The following is a 19,043-nucleotide window of genomic DNA, read 5'->3' on the forward strand; positions in this document are numbered from 1 at the left end:
ACGAGCCCCCATTTGTTACGTCCCACCCTTTGGTGGCAACATGGGGCGAAGAACACCCCAACACTGACCCAAACTCAACACAAATAAACACCTTTTAAAACAACCAAATCAAGGGAATTTATTAACATAACTAGACAATAAATTAAGAACACCAAAAACACAAGAACATAACACAAAAATGCCCCAGCTGGGGGGCAGCAAAGCTAGCAGTCCCAAATCAAGAAGGGATGTATGCGCATGCATGTAATGGACAACAGGTGGGCACCCCGGATTGGTCTGGCAGAGCTGATTGCTGCCTCCTGATTGGTCAACTGGATGCAGCCATTTTAAGCCCCAGATGACAGGAACTCTTTCTCTTCACTTTGCCATTCCCAACATGTGCCTGTGTAAAACCGGTGTATTGTATATTCAAATCTTTGTAAGTAGAGAAACAGCGATGTACCTGTGTATTGAGCACATCTGTTTTTGTGAGTAGATTAACCAGCAACTTATTGACTCTGATTATTGTCTGTGGCAACATTGATTTATTGGCCTTAGCCTTTTGTTTGCTGTAAATAGATTTTTTTTGTTGTTGTTGTTGTAGCATTGTTGTTCTTGCTATTAGCATTTCTAGCAGGAGTAAGAAGTCCTTTTTCTGTTTAATTACCTTTTATCTCCTGCTCTTTGTAACAGAAGAATAGATAGAGCTTTGTCTGTTCTTTACATTTTGTTTTGGCTTAGGCTTAGGGAAGTTTTTGGTTGCATGAGTATTTTTGTTTGTAATTTTCGTCACTGCTCAACTGAGTAAAATAAAAATTGCTAATTTGTAATTCCCTTTGTTCTCTGACCTCTCTGAGTGAGGAGCCACACGCCTTATGTTGCGTCTAGGTTGTCCCTAGACCTTGGACGTTACATTAATTGGGGGGTTTCTCGAGAATCTAAGAGAAGCGGTGGACAGATTTGTTGTGTCAGAGTTAATGTTTACATTAGTATTATCTCTGGTGGCTAACGTGGTGAGTAATTTTGTCTTGAGTATTTCATTACCTAACCTTATTAACAGCTTCCTCAGATTAGATGGGAGTGTTCAAGTGGGTCCAAACAGCCTTTCCATTAGACACACATTTTATTTTTGCCTTTTTAATTTCCAGTGAAAATCCTGGGTGGAGAGGAAAGGACCGGTCTGTGAGGCGGGTTTGACGAGACCAGTGTGGCAGTTTTGGGAGCAGCAGGGGGGAGCTGTGGGCTTGCGTACTCCCTTGGAGGAGGGGGGTGTTTGTTTGTTTCCTTATTTAAGTTTCTAGTTTAGCATTTATAGTTAAAACCTATATCTTTTTTGTTGAGTAGTTGTTTGTGAAGACTTTGTTTGTGTGTAAGTAATTAAGTGTTAATAAATATCTCGTTTTCACATAAACTGTTTCTTTTCGCCTGGTTTTGATTTATATTTGTTACTCCTCTTCACCTCTGGGCTTGAGCCACCTTGAGGATGTAACGGCTCATCCGGGATTTCTTATTCAGCAACAATCATTTAACATTATATAACATTCTATATTGTATTTTTCATTGAACTGGAAGATGATGTATAAGCTAACAGTTTTCTATTGAAATTTGGCCAAACACTAATCTTCTTGGCTGCAGCTAAATGTAAGTTACTTCCAGACTCTGTTTCTGATTTATTGTGGGTGGTGTTTAGATATGCGTGTCAATGCCCAACTTAACATTCCACTCTGTCATTTTTCAGCCTCTGTAGATGAATGGAATTTTGCAAATACAGCCGGTTAAGGTAATGACAGGCACATTTTTAAACCAAATTCAAAGTCTGCTTTCTCGTCCTGATGCCTAGTGTGGCAACATCACCCAGTCTGGTCCATATCACAAGCAACACTCCCAAGTGGAAATGTGTAATCCAGGACATGTGTCAGTAGACTGTTTTACTGTTAGTAGACGGTTAATGAATTTTCCATTAATTTACGAAGCTAAACTCTATAGTACAAGTTTGAGGCAATTGTACTTTTATTTGACTATTTCCATTTTATGCTACTTAATATTTTCATCCACTATGTTGGCTAAAATATCAACACATTTTGTACTTTGTCAGCGTCATTATTTGACTGCTATAGTTAATAAATAATTAGTTTGCAGATTGAATACAAAACCTATGTTTAAAAACATGACTACTCAACAGTGTCATGGATTTGGGTAATACTTAGTAGTACAGTTATGTTTTTATTTTGTCCTGTCCAGGTTTGATACTTTTCCCCGTCCTGATTATTTTCACCTATGTCTAGTCATCCTCCCCTCATATTCCTCACATGTATTTTTGTCTGTGTGTTCCCTTGCTGTGTCACGTGTCTAGCGTTCCAGCCCTTTCCCCAGTGTTCGTTTCTAAACTATTTTCCTGGACCTGATTCAATGAGTATGGATTTTGTCTGCTGCCTGTCGGATTTGTTTGCCTCGTTGGACTGCCTTTCTCTGGCTTTGTTGGTGTGGTTACAGGTGCCACAGAGCACACTCCTGACCACACCTAACCACAACTAGCAATAAAGCTTCAACCACAAAAAAAAAAATAGAACTAATGTGTATGGGTTCAGTGTTGGAAGGGCAAGAATTATATCTGTTAAATTTTATTTGACAAAATAATTAGACAATCTTCCTCAGTTGTCATGGAAACAACTTTCTTCTCACAATGTGAGTGTGAGTGGTTGTCTGTCTATATGTGGCCCTGCGATGGACTGGCGACCTGTCCAGGGTGTACCCCGCCTTTCGCCCGATGTCAGCTGGGATTGGCTCCAGCCCCCCATGACCGATAAGCGGTTGACGACGGATGGATAACTTTAAAGGTCCAGCGTGTAAGTTTTAATGACATCTTGTAGTGAGAGTTGTGTATTGACACCAATGGCTCACAGTGTATTCACATGCTCCTCGGATGGTCCCATTTGCCTAGGTGTGAAGTCGTTCTTCCGACTTTGGAATGTTCATGTGCTCTTAAGTCAGACTGTGGAATCAACATGGACCCTACTAAAAAAATGTTAGATCAGCATCATCAGAGCATATAAACAGACATCTACGACATCTTACATCAACTTAATTTCTAAATGCAACAACAAAAAGGCTGCGAAAACTGTCAACATATGGTTCTCTTTTATTATCTTCATACAATATAGACTACCCCTGGCAAAGTTATTTGTTGGTATCACTACTTATATATTGGTATACTGTTCTGTATACTTTATGTCCAATGTACACTTTATTCCTGTTTTTGAAATAACAATTTAAGGAGGAAAAGAGAATTCCACTTATTCCGAAACCACATAAATGCACAATTACTCCCTTTCCCAGGAGTGTAGGAGAAGCTACGGTAGCCGACACGCTCTGTCGGCTCTTGTGGTAAATAATGCATGTGGTCCTGGATTTGTCCAAATTTCACTTCTCTTCTTCTCTCTTCTTACTTTTAATAAATCAGACTACTACGAGTCGTTTGTCCATTTGGCCAAAACATGGCAGCACAATGCAACTTTCATGTAAGGGGTGTATGTAGATAGAAATGGCTGGTTCTAAGATAATAACATAACGGTTCATTATGTAGGGTCTATACAAAATTTTAAATGAAAAGTTCTTTCTTGATCTTAGAAACAAAACTTCAAGGAGGTCTTATTATGTTAATTATCAGGTTCATAATCTTATTTAGGGGTTGTACCAGAACAGGTTTACATGGTTTAATTTTTAAAAAACACCATATTTTTTGTCATACAGCACATTGCTGCAGCTCCTCTTCTCACCCTGTGTGTTGACTGCTCCGTTTTAGCTACAAAGTGAAGCATCTCACTTCTATTTAATCTTTGTTGGGAGTTGCACATGCGCAGTACGTAGGAAAGGACTATTAGCCAATCAGAAGCAGAGTATGGCAGGTCCTAATAAGCAGTGTAACAACGGCTTTGGTTCAGCTGTAAATTTACCGGAACCAGCTTTACGCAGATAGGTTACGGAAGTAAAGGGTGGACTAAAATCGAACTGTGTTCAGGCAATTCAGGAGCAGTTTCGGTGGGAGAACTCCCTTTGGGGTTGGACTTTTCACTTTGCAATACCTATTACTTACACAAAAAAGATGTACAAAACAATAAAGGAGAGGGGAGAAGTCAAAAAGCATACGACCTTTTTAACTCTTTCCACAAAATACAAAAAAGTTCCTAAGATTTCAAAATTCTTACATTTAGGTGTTATGCATCCTTTTGGAAAATCTAATTTGATTTGCTATCATATTTATGGAGTAATCTAAAGTACATGTGTGCTCTTTCTGTCAATTCTGCAGAGATATGTATTAACCAACATCTTCTCTCTCTGTATGTACTTGTACAATACTAACAACTTAGTGTGCTACATGCACACCATACTTTCAAATGGTGAAGTAAAATAAATCTTTATGAAGCTGTAGATGCTCCACTTTACACGGTCTTATGAAGCTCCACCAGACATTGTTGGATTGTTGTTGAATTGTGTTGCAGCAAGAGAACAGACGGCATTAAATACTTTTGATGCAAAAACAATATCTTAAAATATTCCTAAATCGAGGGGGATTTTGCTAGATGTATAGTTGTCATTTAAAAAGGCTTAGCCATGCTTTCACGAAAGAGACACACAGCCAGAAGGAAATATGTAAGGGTCTAGAGACTCAGACAGGGTCAGTATGGAATTCATAATGTAAATCCTCAGAGCGACTGGGCCTCTGATGGTATTTTATTAAAACAAAATAGGACCTGTGGCACCACAAGAAGGTATGACAGAATAAATAAAGTTGTGTCTGACGTTGTGTTTGTTCAGCTACAGTTGTTTGCTCTGCTCTCACCCTTTTGGATGTTGCTGTCCAGGTGCTGTGTGATCCTAGCCTCTCAAAACCTTGCATGACTCATCATTTTGCTTGAAACGCTGAGTTTATGGTAGTGACTGTGTGAGAAAATGTTAACTGAGGGTGGAAACAATGTCCATCATATTTGTGTTTTTTGCTGAAAGTAAAAGAAAAAAACGTTTTCATTTTGGTGACCCATTTGGTGCCAGGTGCTCTTTGCTGACAAAGATACTAAATAAGTGCTGTGAAGGACTTTCCGCATCTTTATCTGCTGGAGCGGTTTTTTATGTCGTCATGCCTTATCAGCTAAGGCGCCGTGTGATTGTGTATGGAAATATGAATGAACATGTAAATGTCCTTTTCAGCTGGAAACTACTTTGTTCAGTTCGTTCTCCTCCTCCTTTGCCTTTTAAATGTGGAACCTGTTGTTAGTGCAACATATAAAAACACAGCGCCTGCACCATTTCAATTTCAAATCTTTTTACCTAAATTTTAATGACACAAGTACAGTATCCCATATCCACTGTGTGCCAGAAAATTGTTTAATGCTGTGTTAAAGTGATCCTTGAGAACAGGAAATGTGATTGTGTCATATTTCCTGGGTGTTTGCATTCAGTCACTGGCAAATATTTACCTTGCTCACAGAGTGAGCAGGATGTAAATAATGGACACGAGAAATGAACTCCACTGTTTGTTTCTATTCTTATAGAAAAAAAAAATACAGCAACATGGATGTGTACCATTTACCTGGAGCACTAATCATATGTTATTTGAATAGTTTTCTCTGATAGTAACACTTTGTTCGCCTTTTTGAGGGCAACTTCCTGAGGGACGTTTCGTAAACTGAGTGACCATTAAATGGTGCAGAGTAATTTAAAGACCTTTACAATTTAGCATCGCAAAGGTCTTTAGATTGCACTCCTCAAATTTGAAGTCAATCTATTTAATTATCTAGGAGGAGTTTGTTAAAGTACGAAGCATGTAGGGTATGGCTAAAAAGTAATTAGGGGGGGGCTATAGAGCCAAAATGCTACACCCAAGCCTAAATGTGACTTCAAATCAAAATTAGTGCTGGGCAACGATTAAAATTTGTCGTGCTCAGGCCCTAATAAATAAACCAGACGCAAAGATAAGCATCTTCTGCCAGCTTAAAGCTAGATTAGGCAATTTATTTCACAAGCGTTTTGTTGTATTTGTTGAAATTCTCTTTACATCCTAACAGCTATCAATGAATTAAATGCTCTGACACTAAAATGAAAAAAATCTGGTATCTGTGGCTTTCGCAGGACTGCCAACACTGTTGAAAACCAGGACTCAGAAGTGGATAGATCCGGCCAAAAGATGGAAGACACTGGTAGCATTTGTTGGCCTCACTTTTCTGAATGTGGCTGTAGTCTACAGAAGTTGAGATGCACTCAATCTCGACTGTCTCATCAGCTCTTTCAAATGTTGTCAGATGTTTTTTGCAGACTTGTCTTGAGTTGAAAACTGAGATTCCTTAAGTTTCTATTTATTATATATCCTTTTTCTTATTAACCACTGGTTGTATTTCCTTGAGTAAACAAGAATAAACTTTTGCATGTCATGATTTAATGTATGTTTAGTGCAAAAAGTAGGAAAGCTCTTAATTTTACAAAGGGTGACTTTTGTTTGAATTGTTATGGAATGACGTGTATTCCCTATTCCACTAACAATAGCGTTTCCTAACGGCATGTATTCAAAACAAACTTAAATAATGACATTAGGTAGTCAGAAGGGTTCAATTGTGAGGCCAAAAGTTAATAATCTTGAACTGAAATACCTTTCTCTTGAGTCTTATTCTTTATATGTGGTTATGTATACAAAGGAATGTTTAAACCCATGAGCCTCTGAGCATTAACAGCATTTTTACACTGAGGTCAGTTTGGGTGCAGAGGAGTTCCATACACTTTGCTCCTCATGCAGATATTATTTTATTATATAAGATTTTATATAAGATAATCAAGTGATAAAAAATATAAAGTGATAAACTCAGAAATGTAACACAAACAGGTACAGGTGAGATAAGGAACCGCCACATGGCTCATTACAGAACAAAGAAAAATTAAAGTATTTTTTATTTGTGCTGCTCTTTTACCCAGTAAAAGTAGGTAACAAGAAGGGCAAATTCCATTAAACAACAAAAAGTTTTCTCAAGGCCCGGAGCAGCAGGTTCAGTCCTTCCCACTTTAGTGTTATGCAACAGCAAGGGAGTCAAAGTAATGCAACACAGAGGAAGATGTTAGAATAAACGTTTAGAATAGAGTCACACCTTCTGAGGTACCAGGAACCCTCACCAAAAACATACTACAAAGATAAAAGTAAATAATCTTTGGACTCTATCAATACATAGTGCTGTCAATCAATTGGGGAATAATTTGTCTCATGTTACATTTCACTGTATGACTGAGGATTACATGAAAATAAGGACCAGACGGCTTTACTGTTGCAGCCATGTGACTGTCGGTGCTTTAAGATTTTTGTCTACATACTGAGGTGAAGTCAGCACAGCAACAAATCGAGTTCTCAGAAGACAAGCTGTGGAATGCATATATGGAATAAACTGTCCCTAAAGAAAAGTTAATTCCCAAACAGTGCTCATTTCTAAAATGTATAAATTAGCACATCAAACTAATGTTTCAGTCCTAGCTCCTTGTTTAAATGACAACTATCATTTCTTCTAACAGAGCTTTTGTGCTCACAAATTCTTTAAGATGTAATGCCAGTAAACCCCACCACCACCACCTGTAGAAAGTTATGACCAGACATAAAAAAGTCTTTCAAGTTTGTTCAGTTCAGTAGTTTAGTCAGGTGAAGCCTGTGTTGGTGTTTGACGTTGTTTTTTTTCACCGAATTGCAGGCAGACATTCTGACATGCACAGTCATAGCTGGATACCAGAACAAAACATTATCCAGCATTTCGCAACACTTGCCAATAAGTTTGCTATTTAGTACAACTGCTGTCACAGTGAGACAGCATTTATTTATTATTATATAGGCACAACATGATTTGGTAAAATGTTAACACAGGTAAACCTCCCATCCAGCAGGTGTGTGAATCCGCATAATTAAATAAACTGCTTAGTCATTGTTGGTTACATGATCATGCAAAAGGCAGAACACAGCGTGAGAGTTAAAAATTAGTCAGCATTAGTCACATGTTTCAGCCAATTAGCAAAGAATGGAAAGTTACAATAAGAAAGCAGTATTTTACAATATATGAAGGCGTATTTTATATATATATACTTTAAAGGTATACACACATACAGAGTCTGACTGGTAACAAGTCTTTGTACACCAGAGCTTGAATTTACAGGTTTTAATAGCTAGCATTACTTTATCTGTAAGCTAAGAATTCATGTTGAGAAGCAGATTTAGAAGTATGTGACCTGATAGAAGTAATACTTGTGGCCATATTCATTTAATGTCGTTTATTGAACTGGGGCCCACTCGTGTACCTGCCCTTAAATTCAAAACTGTTTATTTTTATATTTCTATGGAAAACATAACATAACGATTTCAGTGTCCAGTTAAACTAACGTGTCTATAGTCAGTCAAAATAACAGTCCTGTAGATGGAGGAGTGCAGGTTAGCATGCACACTAGAAATCAATTAGTCATATGTACTGTGTCACACTGCTCTGCCAAATACCTGCACTCATAGTAACACACGTGCAAACAAACTTTGTTAACTCACCACAGTTACAAAGTAATTTCCAAGAATAGCTCTGTTGCAATTAATGAATACCACTTATTCAGAGAAACTGATGTGGTGTTTGTTCAACCTGAACTCACAGAAATATATGAAATGACCACGACCTCGTAACACAGCATTACACGGCAGTGGCATGTATTATGTTCAAATTACAAGCCTCTGCCGTGCTGGGGTAGTTACCCTCTGAAAGGAAGGCTGAATCCCAATCTCCACACTCACAGACGGACTTTGGGGTGTGTTCCCAGCATAGCTCTGTAATGTTAAACACGGAATTACCAGGGGAAGCCTAGAGGCGTTTTAAAAAAAAGGTACATGGCAGGAGCAACTACTATGTAAGGGTTTCTAAAAAAAAAAACAAGTAAATAGATTTTTAGAAAACGACCTCTGGTCCACTTTGTAAGGCAGAAGCCTGGAATGGGTTCAAATCAGGCAGTCGGTTCCCTCCAGTAGCTCCAAACCAGCTGATGGAAATGCACTTATTTAGCATTTACTTTTGTGTTCTTTTTTGTGACATTTCAAATGTCTGCTTAAAATTCGCATGACAATTACATGGAAAGATGGCTAGTGAGAAGCTTCTAGGAAGTAGCTGCTACACTTGTTTCAGTCTTGGTGCTAATTTAAGATGACTCACTGCTGGTTCTAACTAGATATTTACCGATCAGGTATGAGAGTGGTATCAATCTTTTCATCTAGCTGTCAACAAGAAAGTGAATTAATGTATTTCCCAAAATGTCAAACTGTTCTTTTAAAATGTTTTGTTACTGGTGCAATGCATGTTGTCAAAATATGTTTACCTACCTCTTAGCTAATCTGGGAGGTATTTTCATAATTTCAGCAATTCTCTTTGTAAGGCTGTGGTATTTATTTTAAAACTATTCGGGGGCCGAGGGAGTAGGACTTGTTGATGTCAATATATATATATATATATATATATAGTCATATTTAGTCATCCGCCCTTGAAATACTTTCCTTTCTTACTTTGCTGGCTGGGAAAAGACAGTGGTAACAGGTTTCTCATACAGGCTACCTGAATCAGTAGGCTATATCATTTTCAGACTGCAGTCCAAGAGGTAAAACCGCTTGATTTCGATTTGGTGGATGCCATTTACAAACTTTTAAGAAGCCTGAAGTGACACCATTTACATCATATGGTGCTTCTGGACGCTACTAGAACTTTGTCACTTGGCTCCACATCAACGCCTCTTCCTGGCAGCAGCTTGCATCCTCTTCACTTCCAGCTGAAAACAGGAAACTGTAACAGCAAAGGCATTTCACCACACTTCCTGTGTTGAGGTGACACTGCCATACTGAAACAAGCAGAGACGCACAGACCAGACAGGAAGGAGATGAGCGTTTACTGATCAGACTATTTCTCACTCGGCAGCTATTTGAAAGATTTGGCACATAATATTAGTTTTAATATTTGTTTTAGCGGAAGAAAATGACACTTTGGACACCTGAAATGGAAATCAATCATTTTATAAAAGCAGGTGTCCTTTTTTATCAAAGTATTTTCTGGGGTATATTTTGCCTTTATTTGATAGACCAGCCGAAGAGAGACAGGAAATGGGGGGAAGGGTGCATGTCAAAATCTAAGCCATGATAAATATGAGGACAATATCTACCACTAATCCTATAATCCTGGCAACACTTGTTTAGGGGTTGTAAAAAAAAAAGATAGAGGAGGGGTATTTGGCTAAACCTTATGTTTGACTCTATTAAAAAGTATAATTAATATATATTTAAGATTACCTTCTTTAAATCCTCTCCTTGACTTGTTTTTCCATCAGCAACTAAAAGTGCACAAAGATGACATCTAGACATGGCAAAGCACACCTTTATGACCTGTGGCATACTCAAAATCATCAAAGCTGGCATGGCAGTCAGTTGGTCTCGACTGTGGTCGAGACTAAAATATCTCAACAGCCATTAGAAGGATTGCCATGAAATTTTGTACAGACCTTCATGGGCCCCAGCTGATGTATCATAATGACTTTGATGATCCCCAACTTTTCCTCTAGTGTCCAAATGTCCAATATCTTGGTGGCCAAGGTTGAAATTTGTGGTTCTAAGTGAAATGTTTCAACAACTTTTGGATTGATTGAAATTAAGTTTCTACAGACATTCTTGTCTCCCGAAAAAATTTTTTTTATAAACCTCCCCTTTTTTGTGACCTGCCATTCTGCCATCCCAATCATACAGTCCCTTACCATCTGCACAATCTGTGAAAAGACAGAGATGACATTTGGGTTGTTATTCTTAATGTATAAAACTAACACACACAAGCAAAATAGTTACTTGATTATTATCTGACAGGTCAAAATTCAGAGGTACATAGTGAGACCAAAAAGAGGAGCAATGGTTTTTGTTACTCTGCATGTGTGTCTATTCAGTGCTATTGGCAGAGATGTGGGTTACATCCTGGCAGAAATATGCTACAACAGCTAAAACATCAGAACTGAGAAGGCCTGCAGGCTAAATGTAGGCTAATGACGATCACAAGTAATTATCCTTGAACATTAGAATGTCCTCAAACGTAGTCCATCTCTAATATGAGCTCAGTGCCTCCCTCGGTCATGTTCAAATCATGTGATTCATTCAGACATTAGAAAACCACTCAACAGTGTTTCCTGGTTGGCTAATCAACCCACAGGTCTTATCTGCCGCTGCCAATGTACACACTGTTCCAACTTCCTTTAATTTATAACATTTGATGCTTGCAATACTTGTACTAGTTGTATTTGTAGATTTGTAATTTTAGATATATGTTTGTTATTTTGCTTCTGATGTGTTTACAGTGCATTAGGTGTGGCACTTGGACATTGGCTATGTCAACTCCCACTCTTGGATCCATTATCCAATAGATTTGAAATTCTCTTAAATCAATTATCCAATGACAATTGTACACCTGTTCAGGGTTGAAACATTCAAGGCTGCAAATCTGGCAGTGTGTTCCACTCCACATTTTTAAGTTGTCCTTGAACTGACAAGCACCTGATTCAGCTGCTTACTGCTGGATGGTGTGGAGAGAGCCCTCTTTCAACAGTCACAAAATTGTCGTTTGTGTGACACTGTGTATTTGTGTCTGCTGCTGAACAGACTAATGTCTAGCTAATGCCAAACAATTTGTAGATTCTGTTCTGCAAAAACAAAAGTGGCTTTTCAACCCTCACTCTGTCGCTGCAGTTCCACTATTTCCTGTGCCACAGCGGTGCCCTAACTTTACCCTGCACTGTGAACCGAATACCTCTGTCTGCCCTTTCTTTCATTTCTCCCTTCCCTCCCCGCTGGTAGTGTACATAAACACACATGTACTGCCCCCCGACGTCAAACAGCTGGAGCCGGGTTGTGAAACTGAAATAATAACTTCACAGTTTTACCTCTTTGTCAGGCCAAAGTGTGATGCTGCAGTGAATGGCCATGGTTCAGTTAAAATCTAAAAACAAACATGTTACAAAATTGAGCAGTACTTCTTAAAATCCGTTAATGGTAAAATGAGATTGATGTCTTTGTCTTTAGGGGGGCCAGGACAAAGGGAATGAATAAATGAGATTCGACCATTTAACAATTCTTTAAGAGTTTTATTTCCAGTTGACAGTAAAAGACACACCGCCTTCTCATGATGAATGTATGTACATACCCCACGTTCTAGATCAGTCATATTTTTATGTTTTACATATGGTATTTGGATCTAAATACCCTCAGTACATTACATCCATGTTTAAAGAGATTTGACACAAGGAGGAAGAAAACTGACTTTTTATTTCACTGTCTTTAAAGTAAAGCATCAGTAATTCGCTAAATAGGTCAAGCTAATCAGGATGCATTATCTACTTAGTACAGTCTTGAATCATGTTACTAAATTGTAATTGCAATTAGATTAACGATTGACTTGCATACTGTCTGTCAAAGAATTGATTTCAAAATACTGCTGTTGGTTTATAAAACCCTAAATAGTTTAGGGCCAAAATACATTGCTCATCTTCTGCTAAGTTATAACCTGTCCAGACCTCTCAGGTCATCTAGAACAGCTCTTCTTTCTGTCCCCCTGAGTCAAAATTAAATATGGAGAAGCAGTGTTCAGTTTTTATGCTCAATGTGTCTAGAACAAACTCCCAGAAAACTGCAAGTCTGCGGAAACTTTTAAACCAAGACTGAAGACTTTTCTTTTTACCACTACCATTGTTGAAATGTGCTATTTAAATAAACTTGCCTTGCCTATTGCAATGGAAGGCATTTTAAAGTTACCTAACATGTGGAAAGTATTGTGACACATTTCACTTGCCTTCATCAGTCCGAGATACATTCTCTGCCTCTCATTGTATAATAAAAAATAATAATAAAGCGTACATCCCACAGCAGCCCAGCAGAGGCAAACAGGGAGTCAGCGGGTTCAAAGGACTGACCGAGTTCCATCCTGGGTGGAAAGTTTTCGGAGAGCGAGACAAGCGGCCTCCCCTCCGGGCCCCTTAGGCTAACGTGATCCCCCCATTTGTGCTCCTGTCATAAAGAATGCGCCCACTAAACCACTTTCCCACCACTAAGAGGATTACTAAGGTAATGCTGCTGAATCAAGACATGCTTCAGCACATCTAGACATTAGGAAGCTGAACATAATAATTCATGTAGAAAGCTAGCGTGACCTCTTACCCCGTGGATTAAACTGGGCACCTTACCTGGACGTTTGGCTTAGTGATGCTAGCTAGCTAGACATCAAGGCAGGTTTTAAATCAAACAAAGGGGAGGTAAACATCTAAAGTTAGTACTGATCCCAGCCCTGCGATGTGTAGTCACTTTAGTTGTGTTCGCTGTCAGTGCTTACTCTAGCGTTGTCCTGTGGAGAGTGTCGACATACATGTGCTATAATACAAATGTAGTCATCCTCCATTTCTTTTCAATTGGCAGTAAAGATGCAGGAGGGTGTAAGATGCTGAGTAACCTAGCTAGTAACAGTGTACACTAAGCTTTATTGTTGTGACCACTTTACATAGGTTATTGGTAGTTGGCTCCGCCACACTGGTAAGATGACGTTAGCTATGTTTTACACAGACGCAGGGTCTCGCATGCAAACTAGCCATCCTCTTTTTTAACCTGGCACCATTATCCTAATAGCCGAATTGCTCTTAAACACAGTCACATACGCGGAGAGGAAACTCCAACTCTTTCATTTCATGACCGTACACGCATGTTCATGCCTATTCACGCGGAACATACGAAGGCAGAACAAAGTAACAACGTACACACATTCTTTCTGCCGCGCACTCGACATTCGCACACTCCACACACACACGCAGTCTTTCTCACGCATACACAGGTGCGCGTGACACTCTCCTTTTGTTATCCAGTTAAGTCCATGTAGAGAGATTACATAGTGTGTGTTTTACTCTTATCTTTTAAATAAATGATTTTGAATATAAGCATGTTGGTCTAATATTGCACAAGAGTGAATGCTGCCAACCTCTACTGTTAAGAACTACAAACCCCTTCAACCTTTAGCTATTGATATGGTCATTTTGGTTGTAGTTATCAATTTAATTATCAATCAGATAATAGTTAAGTATATTTGAAGAAACTAATTTATGAGACTAAATTAATTAATTAAATGTTCACTTTTTATTTTTCTTGTCACTGTGATTGTGACATTAAGGCAAATCTTCCAGAGCTCAGACCAAACTGTGTAGAGAATTCAGTGATGGTTTGTAAAACTTTTCCCACTGTGTTAGGAGGTTGTGTTTAGCTAAGGAATGTTTACGTAGTGACCCTGATCCTGTCGCAGGCCTCACGTCCGATCAGGATCAACTATGCCTCTGTGAGTGTGTGTACATATGTGAGCGACATGACAAGGTTTCCAAAAGATAACTCACTTCCTATTTGTCTTGTTTTCTTTTCAGTCTGATGGCCCTTAGCCTCCTTTGTGTCACTGTCGTCAAATGGCAGTTGTATTCACGCACCCAATGCCCATCAAAAAAGGACACTCACACACTTAGACAAGTGCAAACACACCTATAAAACAAGAAATGTAAGATAAAGTACAATGAACAGTAATCAACAGCCCTTTGCTGCATGAATCTTGGTGTTACAAAGTTGCCAATATCTAATGCTCCCGATTGTTGGCTCCACAGGAACAGACTTGTAATTTAATTTCTTGCCTGGTGGAGGGTCATGAACCAGGACACCATCCAGACACACAGCAGTATTTCCATCTCAGCTTCTCCCATACACTCCTCTTTTAGTGGAAATAACCATTCACACGTTTCACCCCTACAGATGTTCGCATTAACTTTTGGTTCACACCTAGAGCCAGTGGAGAAAAACCCAACGACCTTTATTTTCCTAATAAAACAATTGGCAATGGCCGATCATGAGATCTCCTCCTTGGGGGTGGGGGGCGTCTATATTGTAATAAAGATCCTCCTTAGAGGTTAACTGTTCCAAGAACACTCACAGTGGGGATGGGGTGAATAGGGTTGAGGAGCAAGAAAATCCCCGATCTAAAGTCAGGGAAAATGAAAAGTTAATAAGTATAGGCTGGGGGGACAGGGGCAGGTGGGGAGTGGTGGTGTTAGCGATCTGGTTTGGACACAGCAGGGGGGCTTGGCAGGAGACTGGCACAGTAAAATATGATGTCTGGAGAGGAACTCATTTGGGCTGTGGGCAATGGATTTACATGAGAAAATGGACGGCTGCCAAGGAGGTGATTAGCTTTGGGGTCGGAGTGATTGGGTGCAATCACTGTAGGTGAATGTCACACCCGATGAGACAAGTCACAGAGATATAAACTTAAACTGGATCCACAAGATGTCAGAGAGTTGAAAATTCTGGGTTTTAAAATTAAGGGTTGGTTAACATGGTAGCAATCAGTTGCTTATTTATACATCCAGCATACATGTAGCAACATTAGCATTCATTTGGAGTTGTGTTTCTGGCCACATGCTGAATGTTGGACCAATATTCACAATCTTTTTAGCTCTGGTTTGGTCTCCACCAAATGCTGAGGAAAATATATGACTCTTTAACTGTTAAATGCTCTACTATGTTCACCAGATAGCTGCTAGCCTTTGCTGTCTGGCGCTGAGTAGGTAGTGTACAGTGAGCTCTGAAGACAAAAGCCAGATGTTAGTGGGTTTTTTGTCCAGAGGATTTATACATCCCCCTTTCAAGCTAAACAAATGCATTATGAAAAGAAGAATACTTTCACTGCATAAAAGACTGTTGTGTTGCGCTACAAAATGCTATGTAACCTATCATCTCATGCATTCATACCTGTCAGCTCCCACTTATCAGAGTGAACAGAGGGAAGTCTAGGGAGAAGCACAGAACCAATGTGTTTTCTTCAGCTACTGCTCTCACCTCCAGTGCAGAACTAATATTGCTTTCTGTCCAGTGTGATGGCCTCCTCTGCTGACAGTGCTGTCAGAGCACCTGAAGCCTTGAAGGCTCTCCACAGCATCAACATTTATCACTGAACTTATTTTCTTTCACATGGGAAAGCGTGAGGAGCGCACATCAACCAAGCACTTAGACATTCGTCTCTCAGGTAAAATATGTTATCCACTTCTTCCTCTTTATTTGAAAATGTAGTTAGAACAAATTTAGCTCAGTCTTAACATACACAGATCAGCCATAACAGCCTAATATTGCAATTCCAAAACTGCAGCTCTTGTGGGGTGCAGTGTTCAGTACCCATCAAAAGAGGAAAGGAAAAGTGATGTACCGGCGACAGCGTCATGGGCTGCCTAGGCTCATTGATGCAGCTGGGACGCAACAGACAAGCTACTTTAGGTCAAATTGATGCTAGTTCTAATAGAAAGGTGTCAGAATACACAGCGCATCGCAGTCTGGGGGGTTGTGTAGCGGCAGACTAGTCAGGGTGCCCATGCTGACCCCTGTCCACTGTAGAAAGCGCCCACAACGGGCACATGAGCATCAGAACTGGATCATGGAGGAATGAAAAAAGGTGGCCTGGTCTGATGAATCATGTTTTCTTTTACGTGGATGGCCGAGTCAACTTACCTGGGGAACACATGGCACCAGGATGCATCATGGGAAGAAGGCAAGCCGGAGGAGGCAGTGTGGTGCTTTGGGCAATGTTTGCTGGGAAACCTTGGGTCCTGCCATTCATGTGGATGGACCATGTGGACCCTTTCATAGACACAGTATTACCTGATGTCAGTGGCCTCTTTACGCAAGATAATACACCCTGCCACAAAGCAAAAAATTGCTCATGAATGGTTTTAGGAACACAACAATGAATTCAAAGTTTTGACTTGGCCTCCAAATTCCCCAGTTCTCAATCCAACTGAGCATCTGTGGGATGTGTTGGACAATCAAATCCGATCCATGGAGGTCCCACCTTGCAACTTACAGGACTTAAAGGATCTGCTGCTAACGCCTTGGTGCCAGATACCACAGCACACCTTCAGAAGTCTAGTAGAGTCCATGTTTCGACGGAACCAACAAAATATTAGGCAGTTTGGTGATATTGGTATGGCTGATCATTGCATATAGTATTTAGGGATATGCGAGTACACCACTGTCTGTATCTGTTCAACAAATCAAATTATCTGTATTGTTATGACCTGGCTCAGAAGGCCACAACAAAAATAAAGTACCCCATAAAGTATGGGGTATGAACATCAGTGGTTTCAGTCAGGTCAGGATGATGGATGCATGTGCAGGGAAGCAGATGGTAGCAAGTTGGCAGAGAGGTCCGCCCGTCCTCAGCCCAGCAGCAACCTCCTGCAGAATGAGAAGACAGAGTTGCAAATAGCCTACAGGGCAATTAGCCCAGGTGCCCAGAGTTATTGCAATGAGCTCTTCCTCTACAAGGAAGAGACACATGACCCCACAGGGCGTCACAGTATCTGTACTTGGGATGGGTGGGACCAGACATTGTTATTTAAGCCTGAAATTGGTATTGGTTGATCAGAAGTTGCTACATTTATTAGAAAACTGTGTACAGAACAGCCTCACAATTGAGCTTCAGAGCAATGTTTTTGATTCAATTGTAAGATAACTATTTTTAGTTAAAAAAGGTTCCCATATGTATAGTTTATTAGAAAACAGCTATTGACACATTTTACTCTGATGATACTCGTACTCATAAAAACTACATTGTCTGTACTGGATACTCGCTCAACCCTATTAGTATGAGAGTTTGAAATGTGCAGAGGAAAATGAGAGTGCACTGGTAAAATAAAACCCCAGCCACAACCCAAAACTACAACAAACTGTTTCTGTCACGGATTGTTTGAGCAGCATTTACTTCTGCGCTCAGCTCTTCAAGCATGAGGAACTACTGGCCATAATTATTCACCTGTCTCTTTAATAATACCAAACCTTAATGTCCTTGGTGTAGTTTCCTAGATTGTGTTCTGGTGAGCTTTACACATTAAGCTAAGCTAACGTTAGTTAGTAGCTTACTGAAACAATGTAACATGCACATTATGCACATTAGTAAGGGTACACTACTAATAAGATGTAAAGTGCTTTGTGACTTTTACTCACCTGAAAGACTAAATGAAAAATATAAAGGATGGGTTTGATGTACCCATGTTGAAAGGAGGAGAAATGATGTTGTCAGCAGGCGATCACATACAATCTGCTATCTTAAAATAGTTGTGGGTTGTGGCCTCGCAGACAGAGGCAGCCCATTAATGCTAAAATACAGAGTCTGAGAGCAGAAAGTGTTGCAATGAGAGCCTTGTTTTTTATCGGATCTCCATGCACTTGTGAGCCGCCCACACGACAGAGTCATCATTATTCATGGCAGTTGGAGTTGCGGCAGTTGTATTAGCATCAGGAAGGAATGGGGCTTCCATTCACTTTTTTTCCACTTTGACCTTTCTGACCTCCTCTCTCACCTGTCTGGCCATGGACTACTCCCTGAACCCTTGAACAGATCGTGCTCCAGTTCGTTTACCCACATCATTGCAGATGTTGTGTGTAAATGTGTATTTTCCTGTGTGTGTGTGTGTGTGTGTGTATGTATGTCTGTGGGTGGGGGTAACAAGGCATTGGTGTTCAGACCATGTCCCCTCCTGCAACCCTTGCCCCCGCTCTAGTTTCCTGATCCGTCTTAGATCTGCTAGGTCGAGCTAAAGCCCCAAACAAAGGCTCGCACACAGAGAGCCACGCACAAACTTGCTCATGTGCGACTGAGGGCGGGGGAATGCACAAAGTGTGTGTCTTTTTCCCTTAATAGATTACAATCCACATGTGCCCTGAATTAATAATACTTGTATTACGTATAAATATGTACTGTTTTTTTCTTGATCTGGGATCAGCACCAATTAAATGTCAGTCTTGTATTTGAATTAAAACCCTTTTTATTTTATTTTATTTTGAGGTGACTAGAATTTTGCCAATCAGAGCAAAGCATTTAATGCAATGGAATACTTGTGCACCCTTAGAAAAACAAACCAAATGAAAAACAATGTGCTCTGTGAACAACCAGCTGTTCCTGTTTTATTCTGTGTCTTCCTCAAAGAAA

At 39.8% G+C, this 19,043-nt stretch overlaps 1 long non-coding RNA gene across 1 annotated transcript; it reads left to right on the plus strand.

The window, feature by feature from the left end:
* Window positions 1–894: 894 nt before the first annotated feature.
* Window positions 895–1,390, plus strand: LOC123984601. The gene is made up of 2 exons (XR_006828460.1): window positions 895–992; window positions 1,128–1,390. It is a non-coding gene; the product is annotated as an uncharacterized LOC123984601 (long non-coding RNA).
* The last annotated feature ends 17,653 nt before the right edge of the window (window positions 1,391–19,043 follow it).

Source organism: Micropterus dolomieu, linkage group LG16 (genome assembly GCF_021292245.1).
Source record: "Micropterus dolomieu isolate WLL.071019.BEF.003 ecotype Adirondacks linkage group LG16, ASM2129224v1, whole genome shotgun sequence".
Classification (NCBI taxonomy): domain Eukaryota; kingdom Metazoa; phylum Chordata; class Actinopteri; order Centrarchiformes; family Centrarchidae; genus Micropterus; species Micropterus dolomieu.